Here is a 19,771-nt window from a genome sequence, read left to right as displayed (position 1 = left end):
GGATGCTGACGACACCGATAAAACACTGCTGAAAAGCTGCAAATGGGACATTATCGAAACTGCAGAAGATATCGAAAACGCCATCCGAAACTTAAAGAACTCAAGGGCTGCGGGCCCAGATGGCATATCAAATGCAAATGCTAAAGGCAAATAGAGAAAACTGGGCGCACTTCATCAAAGCCCTATTTGATCAAATAGCGGTGACACCAACACTTCCGGCTTCGTGGACAACAGCAGTGATAGTACCAGCGTTTCAAAATGGAAACCGTGAAGAGCCAGGGAACTACCGTCCTATTGCGTTGCTCGATACAACGGGCACAATATTTGCCACTTTTTTGCAAAAAAAGCTTGCAAGATGGGCCGAAGGGGCAAAATTGGTCGACGAAAGGCAAACCGGCTTCACAAAAGGAGTGGGAGTGGAACTAAATCTGCTGCTCCTAAACCTGGCAAAGCTAGATGCCTTGAAACGCAAGAAAAGACTGTTTCTTGCGTTCGTTGACCTAAAGCAGGCCTTTGAAACTGTCAACCGACAACTGCTATGGAAAAAACCTAAGGTCTGGGGCTGTCCTCTCCAACTATTGACGCCACTGATGGCACTCTATTCGAATACAACCATTAGTTTGCGCTTGAACGCCGAAGGAGACCTAACAGATGAGATAGAAACAACAAAAGGTGTGAAACAGGGTTGCCCGTTAGCAGCTTTGTTATTCAAATTATTCATATCAGACTTGCCAGCAGCCTTGTTACAAACAAGGGCTTTCCCTCCGAAAGTGAATGGTAAACAGCTAACTTGGGTAGTTTATGCGGACGATATTGTCCTACTTGATTCCACCGAAATTGGTCTCCAACGACTTTTGTCAGCATTACAAGACTACCTAGCTCAAAACCATCTGACAATAAACGTGAAGAAACCAAAAATCATTGCCTTTGGTCAAAAGACGCAAGCAAAGACTGAGTTTAAGTGGAAAGTGAACAACGAAGCTCTAATGAAAACTGAAGCTATCCGTTACCTTGGGGTCCTATTTGACACCTCAATAAGACAGTGGAGCTGGACTCACAATGTTTTATCCGTATGAAGATCTTTGCTCAACAAGGAGCGAAATTACATGCCAAATATGGCAAATTCACTTTGCAACCAATAACAACCTTCTATTTGCTAAAAGTCTCTCCAGCAATCTGCTTTGGAAGTGAGGCAGGGCGGAACATAAACGCAGACTTTTGGTCCCAAATAGAGGGGATTTTCTGGCGAAAAGTCCTGAAATTACCACATAGTCTACCAATGGTAGCTATTAGACATGAACTGGGGCTAGAATCGCTATACAATCTAGTGGTTTGGAAATCAATATCAGCTTTTCGAAAAATGCTTTGTCACCAGTAGAAATAGCCTACCAGATCTTAAATGAAAAAAGCAACGATCCATCAGCCTTCCTACTAAATCAATGGGAACAAAAATTGAAAGCAATTCTACTTGATGCCAACATCAACATGACCTTGCTATCGTTAATTTCGCAGGTGCCGCAAGGTTTTCAGCGTGGATGCCGGTTATGAAGAACAAATGCAGTGGGTAAGCGCGGCATGCGGTGCCTCTAGATGTTTCCACGCTAACCTGGAGTGTCTTTTCCCTCTTCAGATGGATGAGAAGTTCCGGATACAGAGTTCCCCCAGAGCGGCTGGGATTCAGGTAAGCGTTTGAAGCTCGTACAGGATTTAAAAATAAGCGAAGATTTGCAGAATGCTTACTAATGCCTTTTTTCTGTTCTTTTCCCTTTTCCTTAGGAAGCGGCGTGCCGGGATGGGAATGACACCACCGAAGATGCCTGCAGACAGAAGGAGCGATGAATGATGGGCAGAAGCGCCGCAAGGTAAGGCTGTTCCTAACAGTGTTCTTGTTCTTGCAGGAGCTGAGCGCAGAAGAAAGATGCAGGCCTACTGGAGACCGATCCGAACACGGTGAGTGTCACGCTGCAGGTGCAGAAAACGCAAAGCATGTTTCTCAGCCTTGGTGTGGCTTAAATAGTCTCTGGGTATCCCAGGTGTCTCTGGGCTGAACCACACCCAAAAGACTAGACCGCACATGCAGTTCTGGGAACCAAAATATGTGGGGGCATCCATCTTGTCCCCATCAATGCACTACAAGTCCAAACCTCAATGTTTTCCTATTGGAGTAAGTGAGTCTGGTGCCACAAGTGCCAAGTCTGACTCCAAGTGGGTCTTTGGAGGGATGGAGATGCCCTTGAGGGCCATGTAGGTGATCGTGGCCTGGCTCCAGCCTGACATCTTGGAGGGCTAGGGACATGAGGGGCAGGAATCATGACAGCACTCCCACCCCCCCCCCCCCAAGGCCCCTCTCAAGGTGGCTCTTCTGTCTGGTCCTGGTTTGGTTGGATGGTTTTGATGAAATCCTCTAAGCAAGCGAGGTGCATGGATGTACTCACAAGGCTCCCATGTCCTGTCTTGTGGACCATACCCCTTACAGTCTACTAAGTAGTATAATTTGGATCTGTCGTACTTTGAATCTAGGATGTCCTTGACTTCGAATTCTGGCTCCCCGGTAACTACTACTGGCTGCTGTGGCGTTGCTACCCGGGTCCCAGGTTGAACAGGTTTAAGGAGAGACACGTGGAACACAGGATGAATCTGCATGTTTGACGGCAAAGCTAGTCTGACTGCCACAGGATTTATCATGGAGGTGACAGTGAATGGACCCAGGTATCTTGGACGGAAAGTTCAGGCTCCTTTAATGGACACGTGTTTAGACGCCAGCCAGACTTTGTCTCCCACTTGGTAGTTGGGGGCCTTTGCTCGGTGTTGATCAGCAAACTTCTTTTGGCGATTCTTAGCTTGAAGTAGGTGTTCAGCTGCCCTTTTAAAGGTTTGAGAAATGGTTGTATGCAAGGTTTTGACTGCTGGCATTTCCAGGGTTGTAGGAACGTCCAACTCAGAAGTATGTGGGTGCCTGCCATACATGGTATAAAAGGGTGTCTGCCCAGTGCTGGAGTGTAGGGAATTATTATAAGCATATTCAGCTATCCATAATAGGTCGAACCAGCTTCCTTCAGCTTGGTGTAACATGCAACGCAGATACTGCTCGAGCGTCTGATTTGTCCTCTCAGTTTGACCATCCGTTTGGGGATGGTGACTGGTGGATAGCGGATGTCGATCTGGGCCATAGAGCAGCATTTTCTCCAGAAGTTAGATACAAATTGAGTACCTTGGTCTGAGACCAAAACTGAAGGAAACCCATGGAGCCGTACGATGCCTTCAAGAAATACCTTTGCCAGAGTGGAAGCATTTGGGAGCCCCTTAAGAGGAATGAAATGTGCCATTTTCGAAAATAGGTCCACGACCACATGAATAGTGTTAAACCCTTGACCGGGTGGTAAGTCAGTAATAAAATCGAGGGACAACGTGTGCCAGGGTGCTGGTGGGACTTCCAATAGTTGTAATAGCCCAGCCGGTTTCTGCTTGGATGACTTGTTTTGAGCACACACTCCACAAGCTGGGATGAATTGGATAATGTCTTTACGACACGTGTGTAACGCTCACCTGACTCCCACGGAGGCGCTGGCCTGGTTCGCGCTGCTGTGACCTCTTCTAAGGTGATGCGCAGGGTTCGGAAGACGGACTGGACCGGGCCCCCAAATCTGGCTTGTCTGGCTCGCAGAAGTATCCTTCTGTAGGCGAAAATAGGGGATTAACTGTCTGCGGGGTAATGCAATCAGCCTCCCACTTTCCCCTCTCACCCTCCTCGAAACCCTTCTGTGATTCCTCGTAGCGTATCACCTTAGGGTCTGGAAGGACGAGCTCTCCATCCTGCTTCTGATGCAGGGGCGCGTTGGTATCCAGTTACTTCACTGGATTTTCAGATTGGTGAGAACCAAACTTGCTTGGCTTCCAGGTAAGTTTTTTGATAAGAGGTTCCCCTTGTGTCCATGCATTAATGTACCAATGCTAGTGTATTTTTCCCCTTAGGGGCCGGGGTACGGAATGCCGGGGAACAGGCACCGACCCGAGATGAGAGGTGAAATCCTTGTAGAAATCAGGTAAGTCTTTAATGAGCGTTTTTTGGTAATGTCTTTTCATTCGCTCATTAACGCTGATGTCTCTTTTTCCCCTTAGGGGCCGGGGTCCGGAAATGCCAGGATGCGGCGCGGACCCGAAATGAAGAGGGAATGAATCAACAGGTAAGTCTTAACATGGAGATTTAGCTTTTCTTATTCCCTTCTCTCCCTCACCTTTTGTTCTGGTCTTTTTCTCCCTAGGCGCTGGGACGTGACTGCGAATCCGGATGATCGCTGCTGAACATGGAGGCGCCCAGTAAAGGTGAGTGGAATGCGGCGCTGCAGCGATCAACGCAATGAGCTTTTAAATAAAAGTCTTCCTTTTCAGGATTGTCGGCGAGATGTCTCCGGGATGCGGTTTTAGCCGGTAAGGACTTTTCCTTCTTCTGTTCTCTTCTTCTCTTCCTTTGCAGGTGATCCAGGATGCTGGCAGGCGTGGCAGAAGTCAGGATGCAGGAGCAGACACGATGAGCGTCCAGCTGCTAGATGCAGAACAACGCAAAGCACGTGTGGCTGTTCGGGTGGGGTTTAAATAGCCTTGGAAGAAGTTCCAGGTATGTATCCTTCCTCCAATCAGGTATGTATCCTTCCCTGACCAAGCCCGGATGGTAAATTAGTCCCACAGGTAAAGTAGTTCCTTTCAGGCCTCAAGGAGGCCGGGATCCTGCAGCATGGTCTGCATCAGGTAAGTGCACCCAAGCACATCCATAATGAGCCTGGCGCCTATGGCGCCAGGACTGATGTCTTTTATGAGCCTGGCAACATAGGCGCCAGGACACTGTCCAAAGGGCCCCTATATGGGGTTGCTGGGTCCTTCCTTGGGGACTGGATGTCCGCTTTCGGGGACGCAGGGCTTGAACCGGCTCCCCGGGAGCGGGCATCATGACAACATGGGCCACCAATAATTTTGTTTTATCTTGGCTAGGGTTTTAGCCATTCCAGGGTGGCCCCCGATCAAGGAATCATGATAACCAGACATGACTTGTTCTCGTAGTTCTTGATTTGGTAAGAATAAACGATTCCTGAAGTTGGGCAACTAATCTTTTATCGTGTAATGTTCTCCTTGTGCACTCCATGCTTGTAATTGCTCCAGACTCATCGGGTTTTGGATTTCTTCATGTAATTCTTTCTGAGTTATGGTTGCTTTGATTCCTAGGAGCTTGTCACTCGGGATGATTTGCTATTGGGTCAGGGGTCTGATACCCTTGCTCTTCCACCCCCATACGGGAAAGGGCATCAGCCTTCCCGTTTTTCACCCCTGGTCGAAATGTAATCATGTAGTCATATTCAGAAAAAAAAGAGCCCAACGTAGTTGTCGTGAGGATTGGGCCTTTGCCGTTTTTAGGTACTGGAGGTTCCGGTGGTCAGTCATTACGGTGATTGTGTGTCTGGCGCCCAAGAGGTAGTGCCGCCATGTCTTAAAATCTGACTTAATGGCCAGGAGTTCTTTGTCTGTGATAGCGTAATTGAGTTCAGGGGGTGTGAATTTACACGACCAGAAGGCAACAGGGTGTAACTGGCCCGTTTTGGGGTCCTTTTGTGAGAGGACGGCTCCCACAGCCATGCCTGAGGCATCCGTTTCCACCAGGTATGGGAGATCAGGGCAAGGGTGGCGTAAAATTGGGGCAGATGTGAATCTTGCTTTGACTTCCTGGAAAGCCTCCTCGGCTTCTGTTGTCCACTGGAACTTTTTGTTGCTTTTCCTTAGTAATGACGTGATGGGATGCACGATTTGCGAAAATCCTGGGATGAACCGGCGGTAGAAGTTTGCAAAACCCAGCATACTTTGAACCCCCTTGAATGAATTTGGGGGATGGCGAGTTCAGGATAGCATCTACCTTGTGTACATCCATTCGGACTCCATTCGGGCTGAGAATAAAGCCCAGGAATTCCACCTCGGAGATGTCGAATGAGCATTTTTCTGAGCTTGGCGTAGAGCTGGTGTTGACTGAGTTTCTCCAATACGGATCGGACGTGTTTAACGCGGTCCTGCTTTGATGTGGAATATACTAGGATATCGTCGATGTACACTAGAGCACAGACATCAATCAATTCCCGTAGGACATCGTTCATGAAGTATTAAAATGCAGCAGGCGCGTTGCAAAGGCCAAAGGGCATTACTTGATATTCGTAGAAGCAAGTATTTGGTGCGAAAAGCGGTTTTCCATTTGTACCCCTGTTTTACGCGAACAAGGTGATATGCCACCCTCAGGTCTAGTTTTGGGTAGATTTGGGCATCTTTGACTTGATCAAGCAATTCAGGGATCAGTGGCAGGGGGTAGCGATTTTTTATGGTAATCTGGTTCAGTGCGCGATAGTCGATGCACTTTCTCAAGTCCCCCTCCTTTTTCGATACGAAGAATAGAGGACTGGCTGCTGGAGACTTCGAGGGACGGATGAACCCGTTGGCCAGGTATTGGTCAAGATAGGCCTTCAGGTGCTGGTTTTCTGGTTCCGTGAGTGCGTAAATTCACCCACACGGGATTTGTGCGCCGGGTATCTGGTCGATTTGGCAATTGTATGGTCTATGCGGTGGCAGGGTATTAGCCTGTTCTTTCTGAAAGACATCTTGAAAGTCCTGGTATTAACTTGGTAGGGTGCCGATTGCCATGGAGGTTCTGGTGTCTATTGGTTGTTTCTCTTGACGATAACATGTGTGGGCGCAAGTCTCGGGAGAGGCCAATTCTTTTGCTCGCCAATCGATTCGAGGATTGTGAGCTACCAACCATGGCATTCCCAAAATCAACCAGAACTTTGGTGCCTTAATGAGGTCGAAAACAATAGATTCTTGGTGTCCATCCTGGCACAGAAGGGTTAAAGCTGCAGTGCATAGGGATACTGGACCAGAAGCTATTTCCGTGCGGTCGACAGTAGTAACAGTGTCAGTGGTTGATTTAGGGCGTAACGGAAGCCCCATTTTTGCCGCAAGATCCGGGTCGATGTAATTCCCAACGGCTCCACTGTCTATGTACGCTCTTAGTGCGTGCATCCGAGGTGGTTGTTGGTGATTGATCAAGACCACAGAAAAATGGGAGGTCTGTAGTTCACTTTCTTCGCTCGACAAGAGGACCCCTACACTTGCCGGGTTGGGGAGTTTTCCGATTCCTTGATGGTATCTTCCTTGTCCGTGGCCCCTACCGTCCTCCTCGTGGCTTCACAGGGCACTCTTTAAAGAAATTACCTGACCTTCCACAGTACAGACACAACTGCTGCTGTCTTCTTTTATCCCTTTCCGCTTTAGTCAAGGGGGATCTGACTCCCCCGATTTGCATTGGTTCTCCTGAACTTGCCGTTGCTCAGGCAGTATTGTCCTTTGAATGCACATACATATGGCGATGGTCCGGTTTGGTTCGATCTGCTCTTCGGTCCTGCAACCTATGATCCAGTTGAACAACAAGGTCAATGAATTCTGAGCAGTCTTTCGGAGGGTTCACTACTTGTGCGAGAACATCCTTGAGCTCCCCCCACCACCCCTGATGAAATAACGTGGTTCTCTTCTCCACTGGCCATTCTGCTAACTACTACGAGTCTATTGAACGTGGCTATGTACGTTAATAGGTCTTGATTCCCTTGGCGTAGGGACAGAGGTTTGTTGTCTAATGCCTGCCCAGGAGTACGACGGGCGAACAGCTTTTCCATCTCCTGCTGAAACCCCCTGAAGTCATGCAGCAAAGGATCGTCTTGGGCCACAAAGGGTACAGACCAGTCCGCGGCGCTACCATTCAGGTAGGATAGCACAAAAGCAACCCGTGGTTGGTCATTCGGAACGGCCTCTGGCCTACAAAGGAAGTGCAGGCGGCACTGGTTCATGAATGTTGCAAACCTCTTGGGATCCCCCGTAAATCGTTCCGGCAGGGCCAAGAGAACTGCCCCAGGAAGGGTTATCTGAACAGAATTGGCTGATGGCGCTGGCATAGAGGGCACGCTTCCCGGCAATGGTGCATGCCCTGCTTGTGACTGGAGAAGTTGCCGGCTTAAATCATCAGTGCGTTCTTTGGCTATCAGCTCTCGCGTCAGGGTGTTGGTCTCCTGCCTGGCTGCATGTACTTCAGAACGTAGCTGCCCCAACATGTGGGCTAACTGGTCGGTTTCTGACGTTTCCATGACGCCCAGGTGGATTTTGATATGAGGCTTTGCGTTCTGTAACGCTCACCTGGTATCCACGGGGACGTCACTCAGCCTGTTCTGACCTCTTACGACCTCGAACCCTTCCCTGGAGGCTATTCGACTGGAGACTGGGCCTGAAACACAGGATTGGTAGAGTTTAACTCCCTATTGTCTCTGTGTGCTGGAACCCCTTCTTCCCAACCCTTTCCTTTGATCCACAGCTCACCTTGTTTTCTTCGATAGTGTGCTTCCATCCTGCTTTCAGCGCAGGGGCATGTTGATTGATGCGGGCTCGTTGCTGCCTAGTTACTTCACTGGCAAAAGTCCGACAGGTAAGTATAATGAGTGTTTTGAACAGTTATCTAACTTCGTTCCTTTCCTTCCTTAGATGATGGCCAGCGTCCGGGGATGGCGGCATGCTGCTGAGATGAGTAGCACTGAATGTGAGTGAGAGCGCAATGCACCCCTTTCGTATTTGCATTGAACCGAGTTATTTTTCTGTGTCTTTTAGGTGCCGCGAGGTTTTCAGCGTGGATGCCGGTTATGAAGAACAAATGCGGTGGGTAAGCGCGGTATGCGGCGCCTCTAGATGTTTCCAAGCTAACCTGGAGTGTCTTTTCCCTCTTGCAGATGGATGAGAAGTTCCGGAGACAGAGTTCCCCCAGAGCGGCTGGGATTCAGGTAAGTGTTTAAAGCTTGTACAGTATTTAAAAATAAGCGAAGATTTGCAGTATGCAATCATGCAATCATGACACTACCATTGCAGCCATCAGCTTTATGAAGACCCTGTAGGCTGAGGAATCAAGTTTATTGTGAATCAGTTTTATTGTTCTACCAATACGAACCAATAGCGTAACTGCATCAACTTTGCTAGCAGTGTGAACCTTTAGCATATGTTCCATTCACAGTGTCAACGACCTCAATACCAATCTCACGGCTGGCCCAACCTGGTCTCAACTGAAATAGCCAATCTATTTTGACTTGTTCCATTAGTAAACCCATGCTGTAGTAAATCTCCCATTCACTGCCCCACTCATCGTGTTTCTAATGATCCAAAACAGAACTAGCTAATATCCAGCTCTCCTCGCTGCCACCTTAGGTATGAGGGGATAGCTACCCATCTCTAAAGTAGCCCAATAGCTCCTCTAATTAATACAATGCTCTACATACATGGCCCTGCCCATTTTAAATGTAGTGTAGTAGATGGTGAGCAGTAGATCTGCTCCACAGCCTACATCCATAAGACCAAACAAGGTAAGCTTTACCCTCTCGCCATCTTCAAACATCCCCTCCTCTTGTCTACTAATACTGTGTACATCCACACCATCAAGCCCTACACACCGTGAAAGAAGCTGTGCCAAAAACCTGAAATGACTGCAAAGCCACAAAATAATAATGAAAATGTTGTAAACTGACTTATCAACATCTTCAGACCTAGGGATTCTAGAGGAATTCCAAGTCCTCCCCTCAAAATACGCTGAACGACCTTCCAATCCAGATAACCTTTTTTTTTAAAAAAAAAAAATTATTTGATTAGTTCAAATCATTGAACCTTTCAAATTTACATCGTTATAAAAAAAGAACATCACAAAAAACAACATATGCTTAATCAATTCAAACAAATATAAATAAAGTTCCCTAAAATACAATCTATCATTACCATAAAACAGTACTGGATCAAATATGTACAATTGCAGCAGCATATATACACTATAATTTCACTCAATTTGAATTGTGCTAAAAATAAAAGAAAGAGAATAAGAAGAAGGGAAAAATAAGGCTCTAAGTACTTCTTGATGGATTTGCTTGTTTAGTCATTTTCAGTTTTGAATAATTAATTCAAAAAATGAATAGTGGCGACTTGTACAGATAAATTGGAACTAGAAAATAGACATTTCCAAGCTTGGGACTGATTCATAGGAAGTAGAGAAGATGTAACTCTACCAAAGTATTTCTTCCACATGTCAAGTTCAGACATTCTATTAGACAGTGTTTGAGGGTTTCTTTCGGAGAATGTTTGTTACACCATCTACAGAAACTTTGGTTCACTGGTATAAGTTTCCCCCTTGCCAGTACTGCCCTACTGTGCCATTAATTACATCTGAAGCGCAAATATTGATTTTTGCATGTGCGGAGAAGGATATTTCTGCAAATAACCTGCCTGGGTTCCTAATTTTTTGTGGCCAAATATGTTTATGTCAAAATCTTTCATTCGGGAACATTCCTCAATAGTAGCAATCCAGTCCATTTGAAATAGCTTGATCTTTGCTCTAGCGGGATTATGAAACAACATTTCTAGCGAGATGTTAGAATCTGCAAGAATATTTAATGTGTTCTGAATCCATCTAATGGAAAAGGTGTCATTTGTAGTCGCCATATGACACGCTAACATTCCTACTACATTTGTAGAAGCAAGATTTAACAGGCATTTTCTGAATAGGGCATACCTTTTCCATTGGTGTTGTGAATGCAAAGGTGTTAAGCCCAGTTCAAACCGAAGTATAGATACACCCAAATACTTATATGTGTTAACTTTTTCAAGTTTTTCAGTTCCCAAGTACCATTGAAAATAATGGACCTTCGACTGTGACTTAGATTTGCAAACCAGGACTTGCGTTTTAGCAGTATTGATAACCAAATTATTCTTCAATGCATACGAATTTAGTGTGTTCAGCATGTTCTGTAATCCATTGGGTGTTTCAGAAAGGAGAATAAGATCATTAATTTTAGAGATAATTAATTGTGCGAGTACCTAATTTAGGGGCGTCACAAATTGTTTGCAAGAAAGCGAGACTAATATCTAAAATAAACAAATTAAACAAGGTAGACGCCAAGATATACCCCTGCTTTAAACCTCTTTGAGTGTGAATATAGGAGGATAATATACCATTCAGAGTCAATCTCACTTGCATATGAGTATTAGTATGGAGCAACCCAATTAGTGCTAATAATGTAGATGGACAATTATAATTCTTTAGCTCCTGATAAAGAAGTAAGCGATCAACAGAGTCAAAGGCAACTCTAAAGTCGACAAACGCTAAATAAATTGGTTGTCCAAGTTTGGCATACTTTGCTTTAATTATATTCAGAATCATAATGTTGAGAATGGTACCCACTCCAGTTACAAAGCCCGCTTGAACAGGGTTCAACAGCTGCTTGTTCGAGGCCCAACGGTTAAGCTTTTTTAAAAGGAGGCGCGAAAAGAATTTCCCTGGCGCATCTAATAGCGCTATAGGACGGTAACTGTTAGCAGCCTGGCGATTTCCCTTTTTATAAATCGGAACTGGTATAGAGTGTCTCCAAGACTGGGCGATAGATTGAGATTCATTCACTAGAGAGAAAATGTTAGAGAATCTGAGCCCACACATTAGGATTCTGTTTAAGCGTCTGATTGGATAGACCATCTGGACCACACGCTCTCGACCATCTTATGGATTTGATACATAATAGTATGTCAAGAAGGTCAAATTCCAAATTGAATTTAGTAGGAAAATTGACTGCATCCAGGCTCAGATTATTTATTGGGTGAGCATAAAGGTTAGAGAAGTGAGATATCCAATCAGACTCCGCAACACTATTAGCTTGAATAAGTCCTTGCGGTCCTAAAGCAGCGCTATTAATGTTTGCCCACGTTCTTGCTGAATTTTTAGATTGTATTAGTCTTAGCATATTCTGGCCATCCGTATGCTATAAACTTGCACGTCTGGCCTTCAACCAATTTTTGTATCGGGTCTTGATTTTAGTCAGAGTGGGTCCTCTTAATTCTGCTGATAGACTTAAAGCATCTCTTTTCTCACTTCTAAAAATGGATTTTCTGGTTTTTACTTCATCATTGTAAACATGCAGTGGAGGTTTCAAGTGTAGGGGATTTCTCCGCTTATCAGCTAGAAAATATGGCATTGCATAGTATGCGAGGTCTGCGGGCTCACCCTGTTTGATCAAACCTAGACAGTTCTGTAAATAGACATGGAATTCGTACAGATGTTTATCCGAGCATCATAGTCTAGTGGTTCTAGCATTTGTAGTTAGATTTGTTAAAAAGAGAGCCCTATCTATCTGCCTTTTTGGAATACTAGATATCCATTTTGCAGTCAATTGTTCAAGGTCACTGAAACTAGATTGAACAATACAGAAGTCAACAATGCACGAAAATAAAGAAGCACTGACATAAATGTAATCAATCGTGGCTGTGGAATTTCCCCGCCGCCATGTTGGTTGGGCTGGCATGTCAGAGGAACAAGAACCATTGAGTATCTGAAAGTTATGAAGTTTACTTAATTGATTCCAGGCTCGTAATCTCAGTTGGTTCTTTGAGCTTATACCACCTATACAGTTCAAATTGAGATCACCTCCCATGATAATGTCTATACTAGATTTATCTTGGGAGATCGTTAACATTAGATCATTAAGATCCTCAATGAAACATGTCTCTGCAATGCCAACCGGGTTCCAGTACAAATGGGTACGATGGTGTTGTAACTTTAACCATTTGTATAAATCTGTTTGGATTAGACCACGGTTCCATGGCAAAACCTTGGGCCATTTTAATGGCGATAAGAAGACCTGAAGTTGGACGGCCATTGACAGATTTGTGGGCAAGGTTTAAACAAACATCATAACCATCTAGAATTGGTGAGACTTGTAACCACGTTTCTTGAAACATTATCACATCATACTTCACAAGATCTCTAAAGCCTTGAATCAAATGCTTGAAGCCTCTCGTGTTCCAACTAATTATGGTAAGAGTATTGTATGGCGACATAGAGCCTAGCTAATTCTGTATAGGGTGGCGACATAGAGCCTAGCTAATTCTGTGGATAAGAACTCGTGTAGTGGTTGTTGGTTAACTTCACTTGTGAAAGTGTTTGGTCTGTAATGAAAGCATTAGGGGCTCTGTTGCTAGAGGTGGTTTGTTTTGTACTTAGTGTGGGAACTTGGACATCCTCTGTTGCAATAGCAAAACCAAGATTGTGAAGTTATTCTTTCGCTAACCATATTGTATTTTGCACTACTCTGGAGTCTATCCAGAGTTTAACCGTTGTAGCCAGGTTGTTTTTGGGAAACTCAGCTAGGGCAATGTCAGTAGACATTATATCCTCTAGTTGGGGGATATCAGAGAAAATGGCTAAGACAGTATGTCTATTAATGACATACTGTGGCAATGGGGCAGGGCGACAAGATAGTATCAGCGAATATGCGGCTGGCCGCTTCAAGCCAGTAGGAAATAATTTGGCTTGAGATACATCTGGTCTTTTATTGCCAAAATGTGTTTGAATCTTTTGATCTTGGGGTGGCAAGAGACCTGCAAGTGCCGTTTGTAGCAGGTGGATTGCTTGCATTGAACTCAACAGGGCTGGAGGAATCTCTTTGCCCTCTTGCTGACATGGGGAGTCTGTCAGGCAGGGTTCGGGCTCAATTGATTGTGTAGGTACAGACTCGCGTTTTTTTTAGGTAATTTACACAGAGTCAGTTTCGTGCATGGTTAGTTTTATGGAAGACAGATTTTACTGGGAGCAGCCCGTTGGTAAACTGCTGTGGAGGATTGGATCTGGTACAATCAGAGGACGTTTGAGTTTTGAAAGTCTTAGCAGCATCAAGGGGGAGGCTACTAGAAGAGTTTTTAACAGGTAGGCGTTCAGACATGCAAGAGTCTACCGCTTCCCGGATTTCTCTTTGTTGTTGGACTTGATTGTCGGCACACTGTGCTTTAATGTTTTCCTGTGGGACTTGTTTTTGTTGTTTCTCAGCAGCATCCACCAAACTATCTAAGGGGGAATAGGGAATGATGTCTCTACCCACCTCCGGACTGTGAGAATTGACTAACTTTTGAACCTTGTCAAGATTTTGATATTTTTTGGAAATGGCTTTAGAGAGTAAGATGGAATTCTTCACTGGTTTTGGCATTGACAGTGCTTTAAAAAAATTGTTTGAAATTCGAGCCACTATTTTTTGGAATAGACGTTTGGTTCTTGGAGAGCTTGGTACTGTTGGGTAATTCTGTAGTTATAACTTTAGATTTCGTGAAAATGGTGCATGCAGATTTTTTATTGTTAACTGGTCTTGATAGAATTGGTTGAGAGTCTAGAACCACACAAATGGACTCTGATTGGGGATTATGAGTGGCCACTTCTTGAGGCTTTGTTTGCGAATCAATACACTTAGTTTTGGGGAGCACTTCACAAATTGGACCATCTATAAGGGGTATTACACTAGGAATTTGCACATTTGTAGTAAGGTTAGGGGTTGTTTGGGAAGACTGCGTCACAAACCTCGGATCACAGTCAAGTTTTTTGGGGGATGAACACATTCTTTTTTGTAACAAAGCAGAGGTCTCTGATTGCCACCGAAGTATTTGTTCGATTTGTGAGTGTTGTATAGACATTTTACCTTCTAATAATTCAAACAGTTTTGCCATAGTTTGTAAGGCCAAGTTCATTGTGGTAAATGTAACCTCCAGCACTTTTGTAATATACCTCCCCCAGATCCTTTACTTTTCGTGGATTGGGGGCTGTATAAGGGGCTATAGAACTAATGGAGGAATGAGTAACATCTAGGAACATAACTAGAGACTTGGATATGTTTTGGTGTGTTATCGCCTCCCCATAACTTGGAGTGGGTGCATCTATATCGATGATAACCTGTTCACCCTCCGCTTGAGGCACCATCAGCGCTGAAGATGCATTCCCGGGTTGCTCAAGTTCATTGTTCAGAATCATGCTGTCGGTAGGAGAAGGTTGAGGGGCAGAGGATGGCGAATTCACCATAGCAGCTGTGGGACTGATCACCTCAGAAGATCTTGGTGAGGAGACTGTCGTCAGAAGTATTCGCTGTGCAGGAGCTATGGTGGGCTCACGATCCGCAGCTTCTAAGTCATACTGCACATCCGGCACTGAGTGAAAATCTTTACAGTACTTATGGATGTCTGCATGTACCTCCATTTTAGAGATGGATTTCTTTCTTTTAGGAGGTAGACGACTTATGGGTGTAGAGCTTGTTGCGTTTGGAAGGCGTCTCTGACTAGTACGAGCTAGCAAACATGAGTTCAAAAGGTTGCTCTTCACTGTTATTGTGGAGGGCATACCTGATTTGAGTGTGGGTAGAACACGCTGCATTATTAACAAAGGCCACGTGGGGGGACCTAGTTGTACGCTGCACCATTGCGAGGGCGTAGATAGTTTGTTAACTAACTAAAAACACAGACACCGACAAAAGTGAAAAATCACACTGTTGCGTTCAGCAAAGAGTTACAAAACCATTCAACAATCACCCGATTGCGACAATATACAATAAATCCGAAGTTCGTATCAATTATTGAAATACACCCTTAATTATTAACAACTTTGGATTAAGTGTATGTAAGCCTTCTTTATAGAAGAAATTAAGAAACAAGGCCACATCAGCCCTCGAGCAGCCCAAGACAGCCCTTGAACAACAGCGCTTTCACAAAAAGCGCGCACGCATAAAGCGCGAGTTTTCCAGTATATGAGGATTCTGGGAAATGTAGGCGGGGACACCAACACTTTGTACATTTCCAGGTAGAAGTCTCAAATGTCCTCCGTGCAAAGCAGCGGAAAACACTGGAAGTGCAGCGTCTCCAGCTGCAGACAGCCCTTGAACAACAGCGCTTTCACAAAAACCTTCTGAACCATCCGCCGGAAGACAACATGGAACACATCAACCCAAGGCAGAAATAAACAGATATCCCAACAACCCCACCTCCACCCAGCTAACAACCTACATTAAATCCAGAGCCATAAGAAATCCTGCTTACCACACAATTCATCACAAAACAATCTACAGTGGCAGCAACCGTCCTAACCTACTCATTCTTGGATTCCAAAAACCCCATCCTGGAAATCAAGATATCAAACAAAATAAAAAACAAAAAAAGAACAGACACTTGCTGACTCACCAACACAAGATGCCTTTTGATCAACGCACGATCAATCGCAAAATAACCCTGCAATATATTTTACTGTTAAACCAAAAAGACCTTTTCATTTAAAAAACACAGCTCTCCAGTGATAAATCTTCAGTCATCGACAAAAGTAGTCCACCAAGATTTAGGTCATATGTGCTAATAGTCCAAATATTAGGTGGAGGGATATGTACTGGTCCACAGAGATTCTATAAAAAGTATCAACACCTTGTGTCGACAACATCCTGGAATGTGTCACTTGTACTAGTCTGCTTTGTTTCTTGCAAATCTCCTCTCTAAGCTTCTTCCTCATACAGACCTCCGTCCTACAGTCCAACCTTTGCAGACAAACTCACAGATGCAGTCACCAATCTCTTAGCGTACCGTCAATATTTAAAAATACTCTGACTTCAACATATGGCTCGAAAAAGAAGACCATTCCACCACAAAGTCCCTTGAAGCTAATCCCACTCCACTTCATCTCAAACATATGGTGAAAGGTGCCATAGCTGGACAGACTGTAGATGGCATTTTTTGTAATGAAAACATTATCACAATTTTCTTTCTAGACCCCCTTCCCTGGGGACAGCATTTCTCAATTCGGTTCACAATCTGCACAGAAGTGCTGCCAGGTACATAACCATCCTTACCCTAGACCATGTCCCATACTGGAGAAAAGAATCAATAGGCTGCTATATATACTGGAATTTACCTACCAATAATCTCCTTGGACCTACCAAGAAAAATACTGGGTGAACATCCTCTCCACCGCTCCTCCCCCCCAACTTCAAAAGCTGGACCAACTCTGCTTTAGATGGCATAGCTCTGGAAAAAAACACTTTACAAATTCACAAAAAGAAAAAGTGGCCAAAAACGGTACACTACGAAACTAAACATGAAAACAATTATAAAAAACTTGAGAAAATCTGGACGAAACAACTTGCAACCTTACAGACTGACCTACCTTCAACAGCGGCGTTTCTACATGGCAGAAATCATCGAAGTCAAGAAAGCATACTACTGACAATGCTTTGAATTGGCACAGCGCAGCCATGAAGTAATGTTTCAAATCATTCATGAATTCAAAGGCCAAGCTGCCTGCAACAAACCCCAATCAAGAAATATGCGATCACATTGCAACATTTCAGCAACAAGATACTACACATACAAGAACAACTGGATAATGAAAGGTCATGCCCCTGCTTAGCCCACCGAAGAAACAACACTTCTGACACCAACCACCACGCTGCAGACCTCCGTCCGCCCCTTCCCTACGCACCATGATTGACTTTTGCAACCTTTCAGGATCACCCATGCCCTCATACTTGTATGTATAAATTAAAAAAACAAAATATCTGGAACCAACACCTGCATTCTTATCGCTCCCGTCACAACCACGATCGTCCAACTACTTCCGCCAGCTTCCGTCAGGCCGCTTCAAACTATCACCCCATTTCAAACACTGTTTATCAGAACAATTCTGAAAATAATTAATATGCGCCCAACTTTTGGATTTCATTGAAAAACCTTCTTCATGAGTTACAGTACAGCCTCAGACCAAAGAGCACCGAACCTTCTTTTGCTCAGTATGGAGCACACTAGAAAACATGAATGCATATTATGAACATGCACTCATCCATCTAGACAATTCGGCAGCTTTTGGCTCCATCAGCCATGAGATCCTTCAAAAGTGACATGATGACATTGGAACAAATGGAGCAGCCTTATGCTGCATCACCGCCTTCCTCACTGACAGAACCAAATCTACAATTATGGACCCATACAGAGACCAAAGCACATCACCTGACCTGTGGAGTACCCCAAAATCTAGTGTCACGTCTCCCGTTAAACACTTACATGACACCCCTACTGGAACCGTGTGGATAATTTGTGTAAATGTAGCAGATACACTAACTGGAAAACATATCAAACATCTCACCCATCCTAAAAAGATGCCTTACACACATGGATGGTGGCAAACCTACAAAATGTAACCCAACCAAAATGGTACTCCTGCTTTGCAGCAGAGCCCAAACTAACTCAGTCGCTTAGCTTAGCCCGATGAACTAGGTTCTTGACCAGCATAATTATCCACGGTAAAGAACCTCAGACCCACAATGGAGTTACCTTGTCCTAGAACTGCAAGCGAGAGCCATCTGAAGCAGTTTCTTCCAACTTTGCACTCTACAATGCATTTTACCTTACCAGCCCTTCACTCACAAGACCTCAGGAGTCCTCTCTTTGGTCCCAAAAATACTGGACTATGCAGTCAGCAGCTTTCTCGAAATTCCAGAATACCTCATGGGAAAACTAGAAAGAGTACAAAACGAAGCGGCAAGACTGCTCCTCAGTATGTAAAGGCTCCAACACATCACCCCTGCACCTCATACGCTTCACTGGCTACCGGATAAGAACAGAATACACTTCAACATCCTTAGCATTGCCCACTGTGCTGACCAAGGAAAAGACACAGCCTGTGCCTCAAGGACTCTAGCTCTATATACCCTCCAAGACACTTTGGTCGAGCAGCACTGCTCTAGTCACTTTCCCAGACTTCAATTAAAAGAGACGAGGAGGATCCTCTTTTTCCATATTGGCTACCACACTACAATTCACTTCTTAAGCATTTTCATATGGAAATCCACCTTACATTCAAGAAGCAACCCAAAACTCGGATCTTCAATTAGCAAATAAAATATACAACACACCTAGAGCAACTCAATAAAAAAAGAAAATCTCCTTATGTGCCGAATCACAATAATAGCCACTTGGACAGAAACATGAATTGACCTTCAATGAAAAGGAGAATTGTGCGTCTCAATGCACACTTAATGGAATAGCAACACCAAGTCAGGACTTCCAGATCCCTGTCCCCCATTTGCCTTCCACAACACCCAACTAGACCTCGCCAGGACAAAGCAAAGTAGCCACCACTTCACCAGAATAAGTTCTAGAGCACTAACCCTCTGCTTTTGCCAATACTTGCGCTCCTTCACTAATTGCTCACTGTTATGTTTCAACCTTACACCACCCTATTTCCCACTCTACGACCCACAAGCTCTAGGACACTACACTAAAGACTCTGAACCTATTCTTTTACTATTCCACAACCCTCACTCCAATGCGTCCACTCATGCTATTAACGAAATGCTGGCGTCACCCTACGGTTAACACGCCAAGTGTACCGAAACCCTTCCCAAACACAGTAGAACCCAGATTGGCATAGGAAAGGGGAGCTTCGACCTGCTCTCAACACCACAGATGTTTCGCACCTGCCTTTCAGCTAGCCCACTAACAATGTCCCCTCTTTTTCTTACAGAGCAGCTGCCTGCAATTACTTACATATGACTGCCTGCAGTTTTCTTTCTCAGTTTCTCAATGCTCAGTTTATTCTGCCTATTTCATGCAATGGGAAAAATAGATATTAGAGTGCATGAATTGTAATAAAACAGCTAGTGTTGGACACAAAGATGCCTATACAGAGTACAGCCCAGGAGCATGTTTTCATTAAGTTGTACTGAGAACTATGTTTATTCAGCGAGTTCTGCTAGTCTTTCCCAAAGATTTTTTTCAATGTTTTTACAGCAACATTCGATTGTACACTAGGTGCAGAGATGAGTTTGCTGAGCTCTAAATCAATCACTAACTGATGTGGTCTACTGTGAGCAGGGCTGGACTGGGAACT

Source organism: Ambystoma mexicanum, chromosome 3q (assembly GCF_040938575.1).
Source record: "Ambystoma mexicanum isolate Mex_15411 chromosome 3q, UKY_AmexF1_1, whole genome shotgun sequence".
Classification (NCBI taxonomy): domain Eukaryota; kingdom Metazoa; phylum Chordata; class Amphibia; order Caudata; family Ambystomatidae; genus Ambystoma; species Ambystoma mexicanum.
Note: the sequence above shows the minus strand (reverse complement) of the source record.